We start from the raw sequence: 25,996 nt of genomic DNA, 5'->3' as shown, positions 1-25,996 counted from the left end.
AATAAACAAGACTAGAAGCTGGTACTTTGAAAAAACAGACAAAATAGACAAAGTACTGGTTAATTTAATTAAAAAAAGGAAAGAAAAAAGGCAAATTAATAGCATCAAGGATGAAAAGGGGGATCTCACCTCAAATGAAGAGGAAATTAAGGCAATCATTAAAAACTACTTTGCCCAACTATACGGCAATAAATATACCAACCTAGGTGATATGGATGAATATTTACAAAAATATAAATTGCCTAGACTAACAGAAGAAGAAATAGTTTTCTTAAATAATCCCATATCAGAAATTGAAATCCATCAAGCCATCAAAGAACTGCCTAAGAAAAAATCCCCAGGGCCTGATGGATTCACCAGTGAATTCTATCAAACATTCAGAGAACAGTTAACCCCAATATTATACAAACTATTTGACATAATAAGCAAAGAGGGAGTCCTACCAAACTCCTTTTATGACACAAGCATGGTACTAATTCCAAAGCCAGGCAGGCCAAAAACAGAGAAAGAAAACTATAGGCCAATCTCCCTAATGAATATAGATGCAAAAATCTTAAATAGGATACTAGCAAAAAGACTCCAGCAAGTGATTAGAAGGGTCATCCACCATGATCAAGTAGGATTCATACCAGGGATGCAGGGCTGGTTCAACATTAGGAAAACTATCCACATAATTGACCACATCAACAAGCAAACCAACAAATATCACATAATTATCTCAATAGATGCAGAAAAAGCCTTTGATAAAATACAACACCCATTCCTACTAAAAACACTAGAAAGCATAGGAATAGAAGGGTCATTCCTAAAAATAATAAACAGTATATATCTAAAACCATCAGCTAATATCATCTGCAATGGGGATAAACTAAATCCATTCCCATTAAGATCAGGAGTGAAACAAGGATGCCCATTATCACCTCTATTATTTGACATTGTATTAGAAACACTAGCAGTAGCAATTAGAGAAGAAAAAGAAATTGAAGGCATCAAAATAGGCAAGGAGGAGACCAAATTATCACTCTTTGCAGATGACATGATGGTCTACTTAAAGAATCCTAGAGACTCAACCAAAAAGCTAATTGAAATAATCAACAACTTTAGCAAAGTTGCAGGATACAAAATAAACCCACATAAGTCATCAGCATTTCTATATAATTCCAACACAGCTCAGCAGCAAGAACTAGAAAGAGAAATCCCATTCAAAATTACCCAAGACAAAATAAAATACTTAGGAATCTATCTCCCGAGACAAACACAGGATCTATATGAACACAACTACAAAACACTTTCCACACAACTAAAACTAGACTTGAACAATTGGAAGAACATTAACTGCTCATGGGTAGGAAGAGCCAATATAATAAAAATGACCATCCTACCCAAACTCATCTATCTATTTAGTGCCATACCCATGGAACTTCCAAAAATTTTTTTTACTGATTTAGAAAAAAACATAACAAAGTTCATTTGGAAGAACAAAAGATCAAGGATATCCAGGGAATTAATGAAAAAAAATATAAAGGAAGGGGGTCTTGCAGTCCCAGATCTCAGACTATATTATAAAGCAGCGGTCATCAAAACAATTTGGTACTGGCTAAGAGACAGAAAGGAGGATCAGTGGAATAGACTGGGGGCAAGCAACCTCAGCAAGACAGTGTATGACAAACCCAAAGATCCCAGCTTTGGGGACAAAAATCCACTATTTCATAAAAACTGTTGGGAAAATTGGAGGACAGTGTGGGAAAGATTAGGCTTAGATCAACACCTCACACCCTACACCAAGATAAATTCAAAATGGATGAATGACTTGAACATAAAGAAGGAAACTATAAGAAAATTAGGCGAACACAGAATAGTATACATGTCAGACCTTTGGGAAGGGAAATACTTCAAAACCAAGCAAGAATTAGAAAGAATTACAAAATGCAAAATAAATAATCTGGATTACATCAAATTAAAAAGTTTTTGTACAAACAAAACCAATGTAACCAAAATCAGATGGGTAGCAACAAATTGGGAAACAATCATCATAAAAACCTCTGACAAGGGTTTAATTACTAAAATTTATAAAGAACTAAATCAATTGTACAAAAAATCAAGCCATTCTCCAATTGACAAATGGGCAAGGGACATGAACAGGCAATTCTCAGCCAAAGAAATCAAAACTATTAATAAGCACATGAAAAAGTGCTCTACATCTCTTATAATCAGAGAGATGCAAATCAAAACAACTCTGAGGTATCATCTCACACCTAGCAGATTGGCAAACATGACAGCTATGCAAAGTAATGAATGCTGGAGGGGATGTGGCAAAGTGGGGACATTAATTCATTGCTGGTGGAGTTGTGAATTGATCCAACCATTCTGGAGGGCAATTTGGAACTATGTCCAAAGGGCGATAAAAGACTGTCTGCCCTTTGATCCAGCCATAGCACTGCTGGGCTTGTACCCCAAAGAGATAATGGACAAAAAGACTTGTACAAAAATATTCATAGCTGCGCTCTTTGTGGTGGCCAAAAATTGGAAAATGAGGGGATGCCCCTCAATTGGGGAATGGCTGAACAAATTGTGGTATATGTTGGTGATGGAATACTATTGTGCTAAAAGGAATAATAAAGTGGAGAAGTTCCATGGAGACTGGAACAACCTCCAGGAAGTAATGCAGAGCGAGAGGAGCAGAACCAGGAAAACATTGTACACAGAGACTGATACATTGTGGTACAATCGAAGGTGATGGACTTCTCCATTAGTATCAATGCAATCCCTGAACAATCTGCAGGGATCTAAAAAAAAAAATACTACCCACAAGCAGAGGATAAACTGTGGGAATAAAAACACCGCTGAAAAGCAACTGCTTGACTACAGGGTTGGAGGAGATAAGACTGAGGAGAGACTCTAAATGAACACTATAATGCAAACTCCAACAACAGGGAAATGGGTTCGAGTCAAGAACACATGTGATAACCAGTGGAATCATGCGTCGGCTATGGGAGAGGGAAAGGCGGGGGGGGGAGGGGAGGGGAGGAAAAGAAAACGATCTTTGTTTCCAGTGAATAATGTATGAAAACGACCAAATAAAATAATATTAAAATTAAAAAAAAAAAAAGAATGAATGTGTCTACAAAAAGTCTAGGGCAAATACTGGAAGGAACCGCCCATTGGCTTAAGGAAAAGCAAACCTAGTACAAAAAGGGAAAAGACCAAAGCTCTTGAGTTAATTACCAGTGGCTACAGTTTGCCCTTCTAGCCTGGTTGAAAAGAATGAAGGGAGGAAAGGGACGGGGAGGAGGAAAGGGTTATGTTCTTTTTCCCAATCAAGTTCATTCAAACCCTGAAATTTGTGATTGATGGTCCATGGACTCAAGTTTGAGAACTGCTGGATTCGATTTCTGAGGACTCTCCTCATTCTTGATCTCTGAACTGAAAACCTCATTAGACCTCAGTTTCTTCACATGTAAAGTGAGAGAGTTAGACACTAGATGTTTTGTAAGGTCTCTTCATTCTCTAGATCTGTGACAATCTGGTCACTCTACTCCAGCTAGAGTTGTAGGCAGGAATTCCTGGCTTCAGATCCAATTTTGAACTCAATCCTCAATGTTAACATTTCTAGGTCAAAGTTTCCTCATTTTTAAAATAAGGGAATTAGAAGCTGTGATGCCTCCTCCAGTTCTAGGTAGGGGTAGCTAGGTGATGCTGTGAATAGAGTCTTGGAATCAGGAAGGCCTGAGTTCAAATTCTGCCTCAGCTACTTAATAGCGGTGTTAATCTCCTGGGCAAGCCATTTAACTTCTATGCCTCATATACAAAATAAAAATAATGGCCCCAACCTAGCCTATGTGATATAGGTATGTATTTATACAGACACATGTACATAGACACATGTGCACCAAGATGACACTGTTACAGAAATGCTAGTTACTCTAATAGGAGTATGTGTCATGGCATTTTATTATTAAATCGGTCTGATCCAAGGTCTTTGCTGCTCGAGGCAAGTTCCCCTGGAACAGTTCTCCAAGCTTTCCTTTTCATGAGTTCTCCAGCATTTCTCAGAAACTGACATCTCATTATTGGCACTATCAACTTACTTCTGGTTGGAGCCAAGCCTTACTTTTACTCCTATATAAAATGGGGAGAATATGACTGCTACTGCCTGTTTCTCTGGGTTCTTGTGAGGATCAAGTGGTATGACTGTGTGTGTGGATGTGAATTTACTTTGCACTCAGGAGACCCTCTAAAATTAGGGGCTCTTCTGATTCCCCTATTATACATGTGCCCTGGAAATCAGAGCATGGAGAGGTCATATCGGAATAGAAATCTGGACATGTGCTGAGTAATCTTAATATCACCAGTCACAGCAAGAAGGCGGGGGAGCAGCTTAGAGACTACATGCAAATTCACAACACATTAACCACCATCTGGAACCACTGGCAGCTGGACGAAAGGAGCTCAGGGCCTTCTCTTTAGGGTGAAGGGAGATGAAAGGTTTAATCATAGGCTGGAACAACTCCTCTTGTGATGTTTTCCTCTTACACTTTCTTTGCCTCCTCGTCTGCCCCTTTCTATTTTCCCATGTCTTCCTCTTCCAAGTCTCCTAAAAACAAATCTAGTCTATAACATTTATCATAAGAGACTCCCCCACACACACCACTGGCTCCCAAGGAGATAGGGGAGGATTAGCAGTTAATTTAATGTCTGAAAAATGCCTTGAGCTCCTCGGAATGAAGACACCCTGTACAAATAAATAAGTAAAGGCTTTAGAGGATCCGGCCATCCATCCACTCTGAGCTGGACACTCAATCACAGAGGACTGAAATGCATGCATTCCCACAAGCAGCTCATCACCTGGTTCAGCTAGAGCCTCCCTGCAGATCCAGTAAGGTGGTTTTTCCACCTGCAATGTAGACAGGTAGGTAAGCAATTCCTAATTGTAACTACACTCCTGTTGGTTGACATGAGAAATCAAGCAGTCATGGAAAGATCATGAGAAGTAGAGACAGGAGACAAATTTGGAACATAACTTAAATATATAGGAAGGGACAGAGGGAGCCAAGAAGAGAAAGAAGAAGGGAAGGAAGGAAGGAAGGAAGGAAGGAAGGAAGGAAGGAAGGAAGGAAGGAAGGAAGGAAGGAAGGAAGGAAGGAAGGAAGGAAGGAAGGAAGGAAGGAAGGAAGGAAGGAAGGAAGGAAGGAAGGGAGAGAGGAAGGGAGGGAGGAAGGGAGGAAGGGAGGGAGGGAGGAAGGAAGGAAGGAAGGAAGGAAGGAAGGAAGGAAGGAAGGAAGGAAGGAAGGAAGGAAGGAAGGAAGGAAGGAAGGAAGCTTATACATGTACATATATATACATATATATATACATACATACATACATACATGAATAAGTACTTTCTCTGTGCCAGGCAGTAAGCTAAGTGCTAGGGATACAAATAGAAAGTCCTGTTCCCATAGGAGCTTACATTCTAATGAGGAGACAAGACCCACAGAAGGCTTCAACTGCAAGTCCCATAGTATTCTAGGATACCCAATTTCACTGATAAGATCATTTCAGTTTTTGATGCTGAATCAAGCCTAGGACTTGATGGTGAAAACTTTCCTTTTGAGGTCCTCATGAGCTATGGCTGGAGCACCTACAGGAGCATTTGCCAGGCTGCAGCTCCACAAAAGTCACTTCTCAGGATGATGACTGAGGGCACTGGGACTCTTGGACCATGATCAAGGCATTTGTGAGACCCCCAAGTGCATAAATGGAAACAATAATAACTTTTCTACCTACTACAATGAATTGCTACAAGGATTTTTTTTTGCTACAAATTATAAAGTAGTTTATAAATGGCATACATTATGGTAGAAAGGTGACTGAATTTGGAATAAAAGGACCTGGTTTCAAGTCCTATCTCTGCTACCTTTCAGATCCTAATATCTAAAAAAAGAGGGTTGATTTTAATGGCCTCTAAGTTCTTTCCAGCTCTAAATATGTGGTTTAAAATAATCTAAGCAAGCTAATGAGAATTCTTAAAATGACTACAAAACTTTCAAATAAAAATTCAGATGATGAGAGGCAAGATACTCATTTTTTTAGACATTAGCCTATTGCTAGCCACACTTGTTTTGCCATATAAACACCCATTCTTTTTTTTTAAAACCCTTGCCTTCTGTCTTAAAATTAATATTATGTATCAGTTCTAAGGTACAAGAATGTTAAGGTCTAGGAAATAGGAGTAAAGTGACTTGCCCACAGTCATATCGCAAGGAAGTGTCTGTGGCTAGATTTGAACCCACTACCTCTCATGTTCAGGCCTGACTCTTTATCCACTAAATAAATTAGCTGCCCCCTAAATACATCTCTTCTGGTGTTTATATCATACTTTAAATATATATTTTTAAATTTTCTTTTGATCTTCAGAACAACTCTGTGATTCTATATGCTTATGCTATTAATTCTGTTTCACAAATTAGGAAACAAGTTAATTACTCAAGGCCACCCAGCTAATAAATATCAGAAACAGAATTGAACTCAGGCTTCTCCTAAGTCCATTCCCAATATTATTTCTGCTACACTAACCTTTAGATTTGGAAATGAACTGCATTTCCGGTGTCATGTCTCAGAATTAGTTTCTTTGGTTTTCTCATCTATAAATTGAAGGAGTTGGACTAGCGGGTCTCCAAGGTCTCTTTTAACTCTAGATCTAAAACCTGAATTCATAAGATAATCTTTGATTTATGCACAGCCAACTTATAATATGAATGTTAGAGAGGCAGCAAGACATAGTACTATGTTTGGAGTCAAAAAGACCTGAGTTCTAATGCCTATTTCTGATACTGGATGTTGACCTAAGGTGGCACATTCGATAGAGTGCCAGGCTTGGAATCATGAGGAGCCTGAGCTCAAATCAGGCCTCAGACACTTAATAACCATGTGACCCTGAGAAAATCACTTAAATCGGCCCCAAATTTCCTTCACTGGGGTCCAAATTCTACCTCAGACGCTTAATTAGCCATATCTCTGTGGACAAGTCACAGCCACTTTACACCTGCTTCCTCATCTGGAAAAACAAAGGGATTGAACTTAAAGACTTTGAGGTAATTTTAGGCTTTAAATTTGTGATTTTGTGATGCTTCCATGTCTGCCTCCCTCATCTAAATTAGTGGATTGAGATGCCAGAGGGCAGCTGACTTCTTTTCCCCTGGAGTTCTAGTGGTAATCTTGATGAGGTTGTGGGGTTTCTAACATAATTGAAAGAAGCCCCCACCTGGTGTGCTCTTCATTAATCTTAGCCAAAGTTGCTTAGCTTTTAAAATGAGAGTTATTTACTAAATAATCCCCCAAAGTCTAAGACTAGCTGCAGAATCCATGAGAAAGTGAGCTCAAGCTTGAAGAGCACAGTTGAAAAAGGGGCAAGTCAGAGCTCTTGGTTTTCTACCTTTATATGGCATTCATGGAAGTCCTCTTTAGTTTGTGGGAATTTAGGACTGGGCACTTGTAGAGTCCTGACACTGCCTTTCCTCATTTTGTCTTGTTTTTCTTCAGCTTCTACTGGTAAGCTCAGTTTACACCATTGTTTGAGGGGCACTCCTGCCACAAATAGAGGAAATCCAAAGCATCCAAATCCTCAAAGGTCATCTTGCAAAGGTTTTCCTGGACCAGGCAGGAGAGGAAAAGAAACAGACACTCTCCTCCCCCTTACCCACTCCTCCAAATAATTCCCTCTCAGGGTCTTGGAAGAAACCACTCTAGACTGCTCTATCATTGGAACATAAGATTCCAAAGTTTTATCTGACTGATGACTGATTTTCCTTAATCAACCTCATAACTTTTCCTATGTGGCATCATCTGCTTTCATTCAATTACTCAAGTATTCTACTTCTAAATTGATTAAATACTTATTTACACCTAGTTGATACCTTTAAATGATTGATTTGATGGAAATATCTTGGGGTTGTTCCCATATCTTCTGGTTCATGCTTTAGATGGCTTGATTCTACAATTCATGAAAGATTTAAAGGTATCAGGGCTTATAGAATCTAGTTAGTTACATTAACAGGGGATGAGGGATATGCCCCTCTTACATTTTTGCTAGTGGTCTGCAAGCAATTATCAGGCATACTGTAGTGGTACCCTTGGTCTGGTATAAGTATGACTAGATTTTCTGTGGGGTCCCTAAGATCCAATGATACTGTGACTTAATGGGAACAGATGAAATGCATCCCCACTGACTCTAGTTATATTCAGCATAATAAGCAAGATAATTCAGGACTAATTAAAATGTTTTTATTTGAAAAGAGAATGCTGGGCACACAACAGGTCTTCAATAAATATTTGCAGATTTGTTGATTTTGCAAGAGTTGTCTAAAATTAGACTCTTCTGCAAAGATAAAGAATAATAGGAAAGGAAGTTACTTCAAAAACCACACCACTTTTTAAAAAATGATGTGATTATAGAGTCTATTTTCCCTCTTTCCTTATAATCTTTAGTTTTCTGGTACAAGTGAGAAATAGTGGGCTTTTAAAGCAATTCATATTCCCCAATATTTTAATTTCTTTATGGGACTGGACATAACAATACTGTATGGAAATTTTTATCCTCATTTTAGAGATAAGGAATCAGGTTTTTAGATGCTAGTTGAATTGGCTGTGGCCACAGAATTACGCATCTGAAATAAGAATTGAATATAGTTCTCTTGGTAATATACCACACAGTCCAGGTCCCCAATGCAACTAAATAATATCAGTATCCATCTTCAGTCAATATTAGGACCTTGTTAAAAAAAAATGTCATTCCCTTCCCACCCAGAATGCAGTCCTCTAAGAAAATGTATTTTTTACTTTATTTGCAGAAATGGAGCACTATGGCCACATAAACCTAATGTCACAGGTAGTCAATGTGCTGGTTTACTGAATTTCTTTGTGTATGTTTGGGCTGATTCTTTTATGTCTGTTCTTTTCTGATTTTATTCAAAGTATCTCTCCTAGAATGGGCATATCTAGCTACGGAGGTGACCTCATAAGGAAGATGACAGAATTAGAGTAGCCAGCAGCAAGAGAAGCTTCTCCTTTAGAGCAATGGCTACCAATAAAATAATTATTCCAAGCCTGACTGTCTTACCAATGGACATAGACTAGAAGCTGGACAGCACATATCCAAAGCAAAAAGTAAAATGCCTAATCAGCCAGCCTAAAAACTGCTCTATGTTCAGCTTCCCTGAGAATATAACAATAATTACTAGTTAGGTTACAGAATCCTGTTTTAAATTTGTTTGGTTAAATGTTCGCTTTAGAATTTTCTGTGATTAGCATTCCTTTTGTGTGTAGGAAATAAATACCTGTCCTAAATGTAATTCATATTGGGCATTGAGAACCTTTGTAAATTTCCTTTTTGAGGAAACCCTACACATGAGCCCAAACCTAAGCTTTAAATAACTTGTCTCTTGGGATCCAGGATCAGGATTTAATGAATTTAGGAATATGAGGGAAGGGAGCCTAGTTCCTGTTACATTACTCTAAGATGGAACCCTATACAAAACAAATGCCTGGGTCCTTTAGAGGAAAAAGAAGTTCATAGTGTCCCAACCCCTAAGACTGGCCACAGTTCCTTAGTGTTAGATATGGAAAGTACTTAACAAACCTTAAAATATTATATTCATAATAAGTATAATATCAAATTAACTCTAGCCATCATAGATTTCATTTTAAATGCAAAATGCAAATAATATTTCTCATTTTTTGTTTTATTTTAAATTAACTTATTTAGTTAATTTAAAACATTATTCCTTGGTTATAAGAATCTATTTCTCATATTTTAAAAAAATCTATCCTCTAGAAAGATTCATGACTGATTCTGTTTAAATGAGTGTTCATTCAACAGTCTTGAAATTCATTTCTCTTAGGTTGGTGCTATGTATAAAGTCACAGGATAGGTGAGGTGAGGGACTTGAATTCAGTCAGATCTGAGCTCATAGTCTATTTACAACGCTTGCATAATCATGTCATCTGTAAAATGGGTATAATAGTGCCTAGACTAGATTATCAATAAAGTCTGTTGCTGTCCCAGTACAGCTTCTGATAACATAGAATTTCCCTTGCCAAAAAAAAAAGAGAAAAAAAGCTAAAGCTTCTTTATTCCATAGAAGCATGATGGTCAAGCAGCAAAAGATACTGAATTTTGAGTTAAAGGCCCTCAGTTCAAATCCTGGTTCTGCTGTTATTTCATATGGTAATGTTGTAAAAGTCACTTAACATTTAGTGGCCTCAGTGTTCTCATCTTCAAAATGTGGCTGTTGGACTAGTGGAATAAAGTGATTAGAATCAGGATATTCTAGTCAAATCCCACCAATAATATTGATCTTGGGCAAGCCCTTCCTCCCTATGCTTTAACTTCCACCTTAGTCAAATAAGTAGATTGAATTAAATAGCATCTGAGGTCCCTTATACCTCTAGAACTAGGATTCTCTGACTAGATGACTTCTAAATTTCAACTATGATCCTTGCACAAAATTTTCTAGCCTAATGCTTCAGAGTCCTCAAAGAAGGATTAGTACTCTCCTATAGTTCTCTAAGATCTACAAAACATTCCAAACACATCATATTATTTGAATTCTCTGTCTCTGTCTCCCTCCTTCCCTCTCCCTCTCTCCTCTCCCTTCGCTCCTCTCCCTCCCTCCTCCTCACCAGCATTCTGACTTGAGTTGAGAGTTTAGCTTAACTCTCATTAAATCCATGATTTTCAGCCTACCCCACTTCAAATTAAATCTAGGTCATGACTCAAGAAAACCTGGAGAGGGTTGTGTCAACCAGCTTTTTTCTCCTGAAGAATTACATTGGTCCTACTAGTAGACTCAAAAATTATGGCATAAGGAGGAAGGAAGGAAGGAAGGAAGGAAGGAAGGAAGGAAGGAAGGAAGGAAGGAAGGAAGGAAGGAAGGAAGGAAGGAAGGAAGGAAGGAAGGAAGGAAGGAAGGAAGGAAGGAAGGAAGGAAGGAAGGAAAAGGAGAACAGAAAGAGAAGAATGAACATTGGATAAAAGCTGTTTTTGAAAATGATAAACTGAGAGCAACAGTACAGGGTGGTGGAAAAAGAATTGCAGCTTAATTCAGAAGACCTGCCCAACTTTGAATCATAGTTTTAAAACTTACAAACACTGAGCTGACAGACAATCACTTCATCCCCTCTGAGTCTCAGCTTTTTCATCTTCAGAATGAGCATAATAAATCTTACAGGACTTAAATATGCAAGCCATAAAATTTTTTGGAAATGTAAGTCATGATAATTCTTCCCAGAATACAATACTGGACTCCTCGATATTTTTCTAGTCCTACTCAGTTGGACTCCAACTAAAGGATAGCTTCTTAGAAGACTTGGGATAGTTAGACTTGATTTATATGGCTCTCAACACAATTGGAATAATTGGCCTGGGATGAGAATGAACCAACAGATAATTTAGCTTCTGTGTGACCTTTTTTATCTGCATTCTATTTGTTTTCCATCTCTTTGCACTAAATTGTTCCTAGTTAATTGGTAGCTTGTCCTCCAGTCAGAACACCTGTTTTGGACTCTGTGTGTTGCATTATGAAATAATCTACTTTCTGTGACTTTAAATGGTTCCCATGGAAACAGGTAATGTCATTTTTCCAAAAGAACAATTTGATTTGCCAGTTTTCAAATGGGTTGGGAGGATGTAAAAATCTAAGGTTGATTTGCAAGCATATGACTATTGGAGACAGTAAGACTTATCAAGGATGGCTCATTTTTAAGGGATAAAACATTATCTTTTTGCTGGTGGTTGTTATTTTGGTTTTCTTTTTTCCTCCTTGTGGGGAAAAACTTTCCAAGATTCTTGAAGACAGGGTAGGTTCATTAAGCTGTTGGTTCATTAGCTGAGTGGGAGTACAATCTCCTCTGATACTGAAGGCTAAATCAGTCAACCCAGACTCCATGGAGACATGACAATCAATGGCTCATTCATTCCTATGCTAGAGAGTCAGACAGTCTCACATTCCAGATGGGTCATCTAGGAGTGCAGAGAGTCTTCTACCAGTGGGGTTCTCTATTTTTAATTCATGATGTTGAAAGCTCATAATTTTCACAAATGAAACTTCAAAGGAAATGTTCACATACTTGATAGTTTTGCCATGTGTGCAGCAGATAGAGAACATTTGGAATCATAAAACTTTTAAATACCTATTATTCTACTCAGTTAACAGGATGATTAAATGATGGCAGATATTTATGTTGGGTCATAGTAGTAGAGTAGTAGTCTCTCGGTAACCGAGGATGACAATTGTCTTTGTGCGTTTTCATCTATGCTGTATAGATGAGTGTGCACAAAGACACTTGTGTGTGAAGGAGATTTAAGTGGAAAAGTCAATGCACAGAGACAGTCCCACTCTCTCGGCGTTGGAAGCCTCCAGTGGCACGAAAAGTCCTTATACCTGGAGACTTCCTCAACTGCATTGTTGACTTTTGTGCTCCAACACGCCCTAAGCACTCCACAGTGCTTTACTGCGTCACCCTCTCAGCCATTGAACCTTTTTATTAGTTTCTTCCGTCTGTTCAGCCGAAGCAGTCTTCACATGGTGGGTGAGCAAAGCCCTGGTTCACCAGGAGTCAACGACCTGATGGCTACCCTCACAAGGTTTAGCCGGCCTGTCGAAGCTGTTTCCCGGGGTGTGGCTGCTGCCACATGCTAGCAGCTACTGGGAGCCACAAGTGAGAGCTGGGTGTCAGGTGAGGGTCAGAGGCTGGAGAGCTGCCCTAGGAGGGCATGAAAAGCCCTCCATACCAGAGATACTACCCCTCCCTGAGCACCCCATACACCCCTGTTGGGTCATAACCATCTTGCTTATCAACCAAGACCATATTCATGGTAAACCTCAATTATCCATAACAGAGATGAGAATCAGGAATGAATCCAACTCAATTCACTGAAATTCAAGGTTTATTTATTAATGGGCTGATGTGGTAGGGTAGGCACCTTGCAGTACTGGATAGTATCAAGAATATCTTGCTTCAAGGCACACCTCTGGCACCTGCTGGCTATAGGATCCTAAGGCAAATCAATAAACTCTGCAGGCATCCCAGGTGACTGAGATTCTAATTTGCCATTAAATGCCTTATTTCTATGAAAGCCAGGTTGAAATTTCTATACAGTACAATAGTTTGAAATCTCTGCCAGCTCCAACCATAGCACTATTCTGTCTGCCTCAGGGATAGAGATCAAATTAGAGGAAGACTTCAAGAATTTTTGCTTTAAGTTTTAAAAAAAAAGTTTAGTTTATGACTCTAGAAAATTATATGAGCAAAGACACAAAGTAGGAAAGCAAAGAAGTAATAATATTAATAATGCTAAATAATAATTTTTCTGGGTAGCCGACATAAATAACAAGCAGTATATGCACTGAAAATAACACGAACCTTGTGAAAAAACCTCTAAACTTTCCCTCAGTTTATTAATATATTTTAGATATGTTTCTAATAAATTTAGTCTTTTAGTTTCCTGATCAAAATAAATTAGAAGCAAAACTTTAGGAGTGGGGATATGAGGAATACAGTGGGAATAGAGGGAGTTGATCCACTGTCAGCCAGGAGTGACAGCTAACCATGGGGTAGGAGACAGAAAATCTATTTTTAATAAGTCTAAGTACTCACAAAGCAAGTATGTTTGATTGGGGCAGTCCTTAGGCAGTCCTATATCTCTGGGGTACGTGGGTATTGCTACTTCATGATATATCAATAGAATGTTTATGCTTAAAGAACCTGTCCTTTCACTCATGTGAGCCTTCCCTTCACTGATGTATATTGATTGCAGGCCTTTAGAACCCAGAATACTAGCCCTTCTTCTTTCACCCCCCCCCCTTTAAACATTGTTTATTAGGTAATTTTCAAACATTATTCATTAGAAACAAAGATCATTTTCTTTTCCTCCCCCCCTCCCACCACCCATCCCATAGCCGGCGCACGATTCCACTAGGTATCACATATGTCCTTGATTCGAACCCATTTCCATGTTGTTGGTATTTGCATTAGGGTGTTCATTTAGAGTCTCTCCTCAATCATGTCTCCTCAACACCTGTAGTCAAGCAGTTGCTTTTCCTCAGTGTTTTCACTCCCACAATTTGTCTTCTTCTTGAGGATAATGCTTTTTCTCCTAGATCCCTGCAGAATGTTCAGGAACATTTTATTGACACTAATAGAGAAGTCTATTACGTTAGATTGTACCACAGTGTTTCAGTCTCTGTGTACAATGTTTTCCTGGTTCTGCTCCTTTCGTTCTGCATCACTTCCTGGAGGTCGTTCCAGTCTCCATGGAATTCCTCCACTTTATTATTCCTTTTAGCACAATAGTATTCCATCACCAACATATACCAGAATTTGTTCAGCCATTCCCCAATTGAAGGGCATCCCCTCATTTTCCAATTTTTGGCCACCACAAAGAGCGCAGCTATTAATATTCTTGTACGTGTATTTTTTCCTTATTATCTCTTTGGGGTACAAACCCAGCAGTGCTATGGCTGTATCAAAGGGCAGACAGTCTTTTATCACCATTTGGGCATAGTTCCAAATTGCCCTCCAGAATGGTTGGATCAATTCACAACTCCACCAGCAATGAATTAATGTCCCAACTTTGCAACATCCACTCCAGCATTCCTTACTTTCCTTTGCTGTCATATTAGCCAATCTGCTAAGTATGAGGCGGTACCTCAGAGTTGTTTTGATTTGCATCTCTCTGATTATCAGAAATTTAGAACACTTTCTCATGTGCTTATTAATAGTTTTGATTTCTTTGGCTGAAAACTGCTTGATGATGTCCCTTGCCCATTTATCAATTGGAGAATGGCTTGATTTTTTTGTACAAATGATTTAGCTCTTTATAAATTTGAGTAATTAGAGCTTTGTCAGAGGTTTTTGATATGAAGATTGTTTCCCAATTTGTTGCTTCCCTTCTCATTTTGGTTAAATTGATTTTGTTTGTACAAAATTTTTTAATTTGATGCAATCAAAATTGTTTATTTTACATTTTGTGACTCTTTCTATGTCTTGCTTGGTTTTAAAGTATTTCCCTTCCCACAAGTCTGACATGTATACTAATCTGTGTTCACCTAATTTATTTATAATTTCCTTCTTTATGTTCAAGTCATTCACCCATTCTGAGTTTATCTTGGTGTAGGGTGTGAGATGTTGATCCAAACCTAATCTCTCCCACACTGTCTTCCAGTTTTCCCAGCAGTTTTTGTCAAATAATGGGTTTTTGTCCCAAAAGCTGGGGTCTTTGGGTTTGTAATATACTGTCTTGCTGAGGTCATTTACCCCAAGTCTATTCCACTAATCCTCCTTTCTGTCTCTTAGCCAGTACCAAATTGTTTTGATGACCACTGCTTTATAATACAGTTTGAGATCTGGGACCGCAAGGCCCCATTCCTTTGTATTTTTTTTTCATTATTTCCCTGGATATGCTTGATCCTTTGTTCTTCCAAATGAACTTTGTTATGGTTTTTTCTAAATCAGTAAAAAAAAATATTTGGAAGTTCAATGGGTATAGCACTAAATAGATAAATAAGTTTGTGTAGGATGGTCATTTTTATTATATTGGTTCATCCTACCCATGAGCAGTTAATGTTTTTCCAATTGCTCAATCTAGTTTTAGTTGTGTAGAGAGTGTTTTGTAGTTGTGTTCATATAGTTCCTGTGTTTGTCTCAGGAAATAGATACCTAAGTATTTAATTTTGTCTAAGGTGATTTTGGATGGAATTTCTCTTTCTAATTCTTGCTGCTGAGCTGTGTTGGAATTATATAGAAATGCTGATGACTTTTCTGGGTTTATTTTGTATCCTGCAACTTTCCTAAAGTTGTTGACTATTTTGATTAGCTTTTTGGTTGATTCTCTAGGATTCCTTAAGTAAACCATCATGTCATCTGCAAAGAGTGATAACTTGGTCTCCTCCTTGCCTATTTTAATGCCTTCAATTTCTTTTTCTTATCTAATTGCTACTGCTAGTGTTTCTAATACCATGTTAAATAATAGAGATGATAATGGGCATCCTTGTTTCACTCCTGATCTTATTGGGAATGCATCTTGTTTGTCCCCATTGCAGATGATGTTAGCTGATGCTTTTAGATATATGCTGTTTAGTATTTTTAGGAAAGACACTTCTATTCCTATGCTTTCTAGTGTTTTTAATAGGAATAGGTATGGTGTTTTATCAAAGACTTTTTCTGCATCTATTGAGATAATCATGTGATATTTGTTGGTTTGATTGTTGATATGGTCGATTATATGGATGGTTTTCCTAATATTGAACCAGCCCTGCATCCTTGGTATAAATCCTACTTGATCATGGTGGATGACCCTTCTGATCACTTGCTGGAGTCTTTTTGCTAGTATCCTATTTAAGATTTTTGCATCTTTATTCATTAGGGAGATTGGTCTATAGTTTTCTTTCTCTGTTTTTGGCCTGCCTGGCTTTGGGATCAGAACCATGTTTGTGTCATAAAAGAAATTTGGTAGAACTCCCTCTTTGCTTATTATGTCAAATAGTTTGTATAGTATTGAGATTAGCTGTTCTTTGAATGTTTGATAGAATTCACTTGTGAATCCATCAGGCCCTGGGGATTTTTTCTTAGGGAGTTCTTTGATGGCCTGTTGGATTTCTTGTTCTGATATAGGATTATTTAAGAATTCTATTTCTTCTTCTGTTAGTCTAGGCAATTTATATTTTTGTAAATTTTCATCCATCTCACCTAGATTGCCATATTTTTGCCATATAATCAGGCAAAGTAATTTTTAATGATTGCCTTAATTTCCTCTTCATTGGAGGTGAGGTCCCCCTTTTCATCTATGATGCTGTTAATTTGCTTTTCTTCTTTCCTTTTTTAAATTAGATCGATCAGTACTTTGTCTATTTTGTTTGTTTTTTTCCAAAGTACCAGCTTCTAGTCTTATTTATTAGTTCAATAGTTCTATGCTTTTTGATTTGATTAATTTCCCCCTTAATTTTTAGGATCTCTAGTTTGGTTTTCTTCTGGGGGGTTTTAATTTGTTAGCTTTCAAATATTTTTATTTTCTTTTCCAATTCATTGATCTCTGCCCTCCCTAGGATATAAATTTTCCTCTAAGTACTGCTTTGGCTACATCCCATAAGGTTTGAAAGGATGTCTCATCATTGTCATTTTCCTCAATGAAATTATTAGTTGTTTTTATGATTTGTTCTCTAACCAATTTTGGAGTATCATATTATTTAATTTCCAATTGATTTTTGATTTGGCTCTCCATGTACCCTTACTGATCATTATTTTTATTGCCTTATGATCTGAAAAGGTTGATTTATTATTTCTGCTTTTCTGCATTTGTATGCCATGTTTCTGTGACCTAGTGTATGGTCAATCTTTGTGAATGTACTATGTGGTGCTGACAAGAAGGTGTATTCCTTTTTGTTCCTATTTATTTTTCTAGATATGTCTATTAACTCTAATTTTTCTAAGATTTCGTTCACATCTTTTATCTCTTTCTTATTTATTTTTTGATATGATTAATCTAAATTTGATAGTGGTGGTTTGAGATCTCCCACTAATATGGTTTTACTGTCTATTTCCTCCTTCAATTCTCCTAGTTTCTCCATTAGAAATTTGGATGCTATACCATTTGATGCATACATGTTGATTAGTGATATTTTTCTCATTGTGTATACTCCCTTTTAACAGAATATATTTACCTTCCCTATCCCTTTTAATCAGGTCTATTTTTGCTTTGGCTTTGTCAGATATCATGATTGCCAACTCCTGCCTTCTTTCTATCAGTTGAGGCCCAAAAGGTCTTACTTCATCCTTTAATTCTGACCTTGTGAGTATCTACTCATCTCATGTGTGTTTCTTGAAGACAACATATGGTAGGGATTTGGATTCTAATCCACTCTGCTATTCATCTACATTTTATGGGTGAGTTCATCCCATTCACGTTCAAAGTTATGATTGTCACTTGTGCATTTCCTGGCATTTTGATATCCTCCCCTAATTTGGACCTTTCTCCTTTAGCTATAACCTTTTAAACCAGTGATTTACTTTAATTCAGTCCCCCTATTCCCCTCCCTTGATATGCTTCCCTTTCTAGCCCCTCCCTTTCTGTTCCCTTTTTGTTTGTTGGTTGGTTTGGGGTTTTTTTTTGTTTGTTTTTTTAGGTTCTGTTAACTTCCCTCCCCCCTCTCCTTCCCTCCCTTTTTATACTCCTTTCCCCCACCCCCTACTTAATTTCCCCTTCTCTCTTACCCTGTTGGATAAGATAGAATTCAGGATCCCAATGGATCTAGATGTTCTTCCCTCTCAGAGTTGATTTCACTGAGAATAAGGTTTAAGTAATACCAATTCACACTCTCTTCCTCTCCTTCTTATAGGGGACTTCTTCCCCTCCCCTTCCCATGTGTATCTTTGTGTGAGAAAGATTATTCTATTTATGTTTTTTTTTATTTCTTTAAGTATATCTTAGTACCATCAGTGATTCCCCCTCTCCCTTTTTCTTTCTTTCCCCCCTTTCTCCATATTGTCTTGATGCCCCAATCTTTCCCTATGCGTGATTCTTCTAACTATTCTAATAATGCATACAATTTTTGAGAGTTACACATTACATTTTCCCCACATATTAATGTACATAGTTTGATATAAATGTAATCCTTATAGAAGAGAGTTTGAATAAAAGAAAAAGATAACATTTTTCTCCTTTTCCCTTTCCTTCATATTAGCCTTTTCATGTTTCTCTTGCTCTTTGTGTTTGGATGTCAAAATTTTCCACAGAGCTCTGGTCTTTTCTTTACAAAAACTTGGAAATCTTCTATTTTATTGAATGCCCATACTTTCCCCTGGAAGCATATAGTCAGTTTTGATGGATAGCTGATTCTTGGTTGAAGACCCAGCTCTCTTGTCTTTCTGAATATCATGTTCCAGGCCTTACTGTTCAGTGTGGAAATTGCAAGATCTTGTGTGACCCTGATTGGCATTCCTTTTTATCTAAATTGTCTTTTTATGGCTTCTTGTAAAAATTTTTATTTTGCTTGAAAGCTTTGGAATTTGGCAGTTACATTCCTGGGAGTTGTCTTTTGGGGATTTAGTGTAGAGGGTGTTCTGTGAATTCTTTCAATGGCTATTTTGCCCCCTTGTTCTAGAATCTCCAGGCAGTTTTCTTGGATTATATCTTGTATTATGATATCAAGATTACTGTTTATTTCTGTTTTTTTTCTGGTAGACCAATGATTCTCAGATTGTCTCTCTTTCTGTTTTCCAAGTCTGTCACCTTGTCAGTGAGATATTTTATGTTATCTTCTAATTCCTTAGTCTTTTGACTTTGCTTTATTAATTCTTGCTCTTTTGCAAGATCATTGTCTTCTAGTTGCCTGATTGTGACCTTTAAAGACTGGCTTTCCTTTTCAGTTTGGTCTGTCCTGCTTTTTGAGGTTTCAAGCTGATTCTGCAATTGCATGTTTTTGTCCCTCAAATTGCTGAGTTCCTTTTGCATTATTTCCCATTTTTCCTGCCAGAAGGATTCCTTTTTTTTATTTTTTTTATAACTTCCAATTTAAATTCTCCAAGAGCTTGTGGACAATTTCCATTTCTTTTGGAAAGTTTTGGAGCGTTTGTTTGTGTTTCCTCTTCTATCTCCTCTGTATTTTGTATTTTTCCTCCATAAAATGTTTCCAAAGTCACCCCCTTCTTCCTGCTTTTCTTGGTGTTGGGGTATTGTGGTTCCTGAGCTTTGTTTGCCATCTCTATGTTTTATTTTCTCCCCTTTTCAGTCAGAAATCTGAGTGAGGAGGGCTTGCTCTCACTGTAAGGGTCTAATGATCTAGGCTTTAGCTTTGGGCAAAATCTCGGTTCTCCGCATCTGCGCTGTCTTCCGGGGGAGTCCAGGGTCTGCCCTCCCCTACCTGCCGGTGTTTCGGGTGTTACTGCTCTCAGGTGTAGGTGGTCTTAGTTAACTCCCAAGACCTGTGGGTGCCCCTTGATCACTTCAGGGAATCCCTTTGCACACTCATTGATTATAGTGTGCTGGTTCTAGGCCCCTGAGATCTGAGTTCCCCTTGCCCACTTGCCAGGGTTTCTGGTGTTACTACTCTCAGGAGTAGGTCCTTGGTGGTCTTAGTCAGGTCCCTAGACCTGGGGCTGCCCGTTGTTCAGTCCTGGGGTACCCCTCCCTCACTTGTTGATTCTGGCCAGTGCTGACTTTAACTTTGCCTCAGAAGGTGTGGTGGGGTGGTAGGTTGGCTTTTCGTTCCCTTATATTGTGTAAATGCCAGAATCCCACCTACCTTCAGTGCTGGGCCTTAGTTTGGGGTCCCTCCTTTCTTATGAGGAAGGTTGTTTTTTTTTTGAGGGCGGTCTTTTATGGTCTTCTGTGTCATTGGGTCTGAGGAGAGGAAGCGAGCTGCGTCTACTCTGCAGCCATGCTTACCCAGAAGTCCTAGGCCTTCTTTAAGGGTAGTTATAACTAAAAAATTCATTACCAGCTGCCAACTTATTGGAGAATCTCTCTGAATTTACTTGATATTGACTTCCAGCATATCTCTGTATCCATCCATCCATCCATCCATCTATCTATCTATCTATCTATCTATCTATCTATCTATCTATCTATATCTATCATCTGTCTATACATCTATATAATGTTTCTGCATAAGTATATATGTATATGTGCATTTATGCATATGTATGTATAGGCAGTTATATATAGGCATCTGTGCACATATAGATATCTATATGTCAATGCCTTTCTAGATAAAGATCTATTTAGATATTGATAATTATCTCTCAGTTGATGGATAGGTATCCATGAATGTTTCATTCCCCCCTCTTACCCCCACTAGTGGGTAAGTTCATAGATGGTAGGGATTGCCTCATTTTTATATTTGTATCCCCAGTGCCTAGCATGGCATTTGCTCAGATAGTCAGCACTTAAACACTGGTTAATCAATTTCTGATTGATTTGTAAAGACATTAAACTTGTCCTTTACAACTGAGATGAAGTTAAAGTATTTTGTCAGCAAAAGCCATTTTGACAAAAAATAGAGATATTTCAAGTGGATGGTCATGAAAACAGGCCATAGAGATTATCTGGAGTTGGGAAAGTAAAATAATGCTTCTGGATTTGTGTGGTGCCCCTGTTATATTTTATATGGTGATCAGAGATACTACACATATTATGTTAAAATCACTTTACAATAAAATAGTATGCAGATAAGTGACAATAATAAACAATAGTAGTATAGATAGATAAATGGATCTTTTTTAATTTTTATCTTTCCTAGGTTATATGTATTATCAAACAAAACATTTCCATATTATTCATTTTTGTATGTGAATAATCTTATTAAAACTAAAACCTCAAATTATATACCCCCCAAAAGTGATAAATCATATGTTTTCACTTACATTTCTACTTCCAAAGTTCTTTCTCTAGAGGCGGATAGAGAGCATTCTTTTTCATAGGTTCTCAAAATTGTGCTGTTGACAATTGATCTGTTGTCTCAATATCTTATATTGCTGTTAGTAGCAAAGTCTATCACATTTGATTGTTACACAGTATTTCAGTTACTGTGTACAATGTTTTCCTGGTTCTGCTCATTTCACTCTACATCAGTTCACATAGGTCTTTCCAGCTCTTTCTGAAATTATCCTGTTCATCATTCTGATAGAACAATAACATTCCATCACCATCATATAATGCAATTTATTCAGCTGATAGATGGATCTTTAAAATGTTTACAAACACTTTCCCTACATTATCTCATTTAATCCACACAACAGCCCTGCAAGTATTATTGCCTCAACAGGTCTCACAAAAGCTAATGCCAAAGGTGGGGATTTAATTAAGGTCTTCATAATTTCAAATCCCTGCTCTGGGAATTCTGCTACTCTAGATATCAAAGGATATTTTTGATAAATGACACCCAATTCCCACAGGATGGAACTGTTTGTCCTTAGTGAGATTAGTGAGTTTGTTTCTTTTATTAAGTCCTTCTAAATTTAAAGGAAGAAAATGGAACCCTAAATTATGGAACTTGATTGATCTAATTGGTTTAATGAAAGATTAACAGGTACTTAAAAAATGCTGGCTGGATCCTTTATATCATGGGACTGTCGAAGACTTTGTTAGGTACTCCCAAGCCTCCATGGGGGTATAAGTAAATAACTCTACCTTTAGAAAGTAAAAAATAGTTCCTTACCTATTCAGCATAACTGGGGTACATTCTAACACAAGAGTTATATTTCCTAAGTAACTGAAACTGAACCTTCAAGTGCCTAAAGTTTCCTTTTATTTGTATAAGAGTTTATCTTTCCAAGCTGAGGTAAACCTTTTTAATCATTTTTTGAATAGCAATTTATCTAAAACAAAGGGTGTGTGTGTGTGTGTGTGTGTGTGTGTGTGTGTGTGTGTGTGTGTGTGTTTGTGTGTGTATGTTGGGTCCCTCTGACAGTCTAATAAATCCTATGGGCCTCTCCGCAGAATACTGTTGTTAAAATGCATAAAATATAGAGGATTATAAAAGATACCATTTATGAAATAAAGATGTCATTTTTTTTCTCATCCAAATTCATGGGCTCTTGGATTCTATTCATGGACCGTGCTTCTTAAGAGTCTCAGTCTAAGACATGTCATTGCTTTTCTTTTCCTTCCTAAACAGAGTATACAGAATATACTCCAATCTTTTCTTCATAATTTGGGGACCTTGACACATATATCAGTTTCCTAGAGAGTAAAGAGTGAGCCTTGGTATCTGAATTCCTCTGACACATACTAGCTTCATCAACCCGAACAAGTCACTAAAACTTTAGGCAACTCTAAGACTATGAGATGCAGAGATTTGTGTGGGTAGATAGAGTTCCCCAGAGCAATGAAAACATGTCTAGTCCCAAATAAAATGGCAGTAGGATGGCTCTGGAAAAATCAATGGAGTAGGAGTCTGGAGACCTGGAGTTACTAAGTTCCTCTTCCTGTCTTACAATCAATACTATGTATCTGTTCCAAGGCAAAAGAGTGGTAAGGTATAGATAATTGGGGTTAAATGACTTGTCCAGGGCCATGAAGCTAGGCAATGTCTGAGGCCACAATTGAACTGGGGACCTCCTAGTCTCTTGGCCTGGCTCTCTATCCACTGAGCAACCCAGCTGCCTTGCTAAGTTCCACTTCTGATGCTTTATTATAGTGCTGAGATGACTATTCTCAAAAGCTATGGAATTAGAAATGGCTTTATTAATCATCTAAAACTTTTGTATGGGCCTGGTGATGGGTTACCATCTGAAGCCCAACTCAGCCTAGTCAAAGTTAGGGAGACTTGCCAACACATTGGCAGTTGGAAATGAATTTTTCATCTCCAACCATCTTTAAAGAGGAGCTTCTGCTTGCTATTCTGTGTCCTACGGGGTAGCAATATGCATCAATGCATGTGCGTGAAAGCATAGATTCTTGAAATTTTAACATTTTAATGTGCTGTGATGTAGCAATACTCAGGTACCCCAGAGAACCAGAAAAACGCCTTTCTTTTTTTAAACCCTTGGCTTCTGTCTTGAAATCAATGCTATGCATTGGTTCCAAAGCAGCAAAGTGGTAAGGACTAGGCAATGGGCGTTAAGTGACTTGCCTAAGGTCACACAGCTAGGAAGTATCTGAGGCCATATTTGAACCCAGGACCTCCCATCTCCAGGCCTGACTCCCAATCCACTGAGCCACCTAGCTTCCCCCAGAACTACTTATTTCTTATTCAGAGCCCCCCCCCATGCATTTTTTTTTATTTCTTATACCTACTAAAATAGATTTTTTTTGGTCTCTTTACCCACTGTTAACTTCCCCACTTCTGGCTAACAATGTGCCAACTTCTCTTTCTACTACATTTCTCACACTCTGATTCCTAATGTTTTTCTTCTGATTAGCTGTGATCTGGGAAATTACTGGACCAAATTTATTAGAACTGTGTCCAAAATAACAATAGATTAGTATACTCTGGGGGAGAGTTTAGAGATTTTCTCATAAGTAAAGTCTATATTATTATTTCCAGGACATGTAATTTGGCTTCCCAGAAACCTCATTTTACACTCTCTCTCTCTCTCTCTCTCTCTCTCTCTCTCTCTCTCTCTCTCTCTCTCTCTCTCTCTCTCTCTCTCTCTCTCTCTCTGCTTTTTTTAAGCTATTAAGGTTTTGGAACTTTTGGAGTCTTACAACTTATTATTAATTAGACCAGATTTGTAATTTATATGATTTAAGACACTCCCAGGGTGTTCTTTGCTACTATAGATCAGGATGTGTGCTAAGATTTAGACACTTAAAAAGTTGCCCAAGGCACTGTGCAGGTTAACTGGGCAATATATGCCAGAGATCAGCCTAATATTTCTGGCTCTAAAGCAAACTATCTACTAAGCTGAAGAAGGGATTATGGGGGTGGTGAGTGGGAAGGAGCCGGACAATAACAATTTGGGACATCAGGAAAGGGTTCTTTAAGGAGATGCTAAAATAAACAAGGTATAAAAGAAGCAAGCAAATATTTACACAGCTTTGCTCCTTTAGGAGATAAATAAAACAATGGAATTCTGTATCAGCTACTCGTTGGGTGTCCAAAGTCCAGTCATATGCATGTCATTTGTATAAAGCATGAGTGAGCTCTTGGAAGAGAATCCATTCCTGGCTATTGAGAAGAGACATAACTATGGAAACAGATCCCATTCCCTAAGGAAAGAATCATTGTTCACTTTCTTCCTTTAGGTCATTCCTAGGGTTTAGCAGAAGGAGGAAAGGATTTTTTTTTCTGACCTTGTTCCTTCCACTAGCAAGGGAATCTGGTAATGGAGATATTTTTGTTGAAAAGAAAGCAGAATTTACAAGTACAGCTTTGTAGCCAAATCAAACTGCGCAGATTAACAGACCCAGGGAGCTCATTGATCCTCCTCACAATACAGCAGTGGTAAAAACATGAGGATGCCACAGGACAAGAAATGGCATTGAGTACCTATAGTGCCAAACTGTGAGTTGCCTTATGGGCCTCTTTGTCCCTTTGTTAGCATACTCGTTTTGAGTGCCCACTCCTCTCAATAACCATCTGTATTTGTGGGAGAGTGTACCACAAGTTTATGGAGAGAATGTTTGCTAGATTCTATTGCTGGTTTTGTATATTGCTTGTTTTGTAAATCATCATACTAATAGTTAACACTTATATAGCACCTACTATTTATCAGACATTATGCTAAACACTTTACAAGTATTATGTCATTTATTCCTCTCTATAGCCTTGAGACATAGTTGCTATTATGATTCCCATTTTACAGATAAGGAAACTGAGGCAAAAAGAAGTTCAGTGACTTGCCCAAGATCACACAGCTATTAAGTGTCTTAGACTGAATTTTAATTTAGGTCTTCCTAACTCTAGGCCCAGTGTTTTATCTACTTCACCACCTGGCTGCCCTAAAATGACTTTGATTTGAGTAATTATATGTTCTCACTGGCTCTGAAGGCAAATGCATTGGTTGTGACTTATGAAGTGAAACTTTAAGATAGAAGACATTCAAAGTTCCTTGAATTTGGGCTCTTTGTCTCTTTCAGGGACCCCATATTTGAATGAGCACTGAGCACCCTGACCCAGGGCAATTATTACACATGGACTACCTATCTCCTAGAGTTGTTATGGGGAAAGAACTTAGTAAGCCAGAAGATAATTTGTAAATATCAGTTCCTTGGGCATTTGTTAAACATATACAATGTGCCAGTCATTGTGCTAGGTGTCAAGAAAATGAAAACAAAGTCCCCATCTACATGGAGATGACATTATAATGAGAGAATTTAGTATAGACAGGCAAGTAAATACAAATATCCTGGACAGATGTGTCATGAGATTGGGCCCATGAGTGGCCACTGAATTTCAATCCAGGATGAGATAGGGAGACCTAGTCTCAAAAATAAATTCAGTAGGCTAACCCACAGAATGCAAATGGATAACAAAATGACCTTGAAATCAGAACCCAACAATATGTTATATAAGAG

The 25,996-nt window shown here is 37.9% G+C and overlaps 1 long non-coding RNA gene across 1 annotated transcript; it reads right to left on the bottom strand.

Moving 5' to 3' along the window:
* Positions 1 to 8,243: 8,243 nt before the first annotated feature.
* Positions 8,244 to 11,520, bottom strand: LOC103095822 (uncharacterized). The gene is made up of 2 exons (XR_008912145.1): positions 11,127 to 11,520; positions 8,244 to 8,359 (listed from the first exon to the last, which is right to left on the bottom strand). It is a non-coding gene; the product is annotated as an uncharacterized LOC103095822 (long non-coding RNA).
* Between the last annotated feature and the right edge of the window lie 14,476 nt (positions 11,521 to 25,996).

The sequence above is a fragment of the Monodelphis domestica genome, chromosome 5, assembly GCF_027887165.1.
Source record: "Monodelphis domestica isolate mMonDom1 chromosome 5, mMonDom1.pri, whole genome shotgun sequence".
NCBI classification, from domain to species: domain Eukaryota; kingdom Metazoa; phylum Chordata; class Mammalia; order Didelphimorphia; family Didelphidae; genus Monodelphis; species Monodelphis domestica.
Note: the sequence above shows the minus strand (reverse complement) of the source record. Positions and strands in the feature narration are given on the sequence as shown.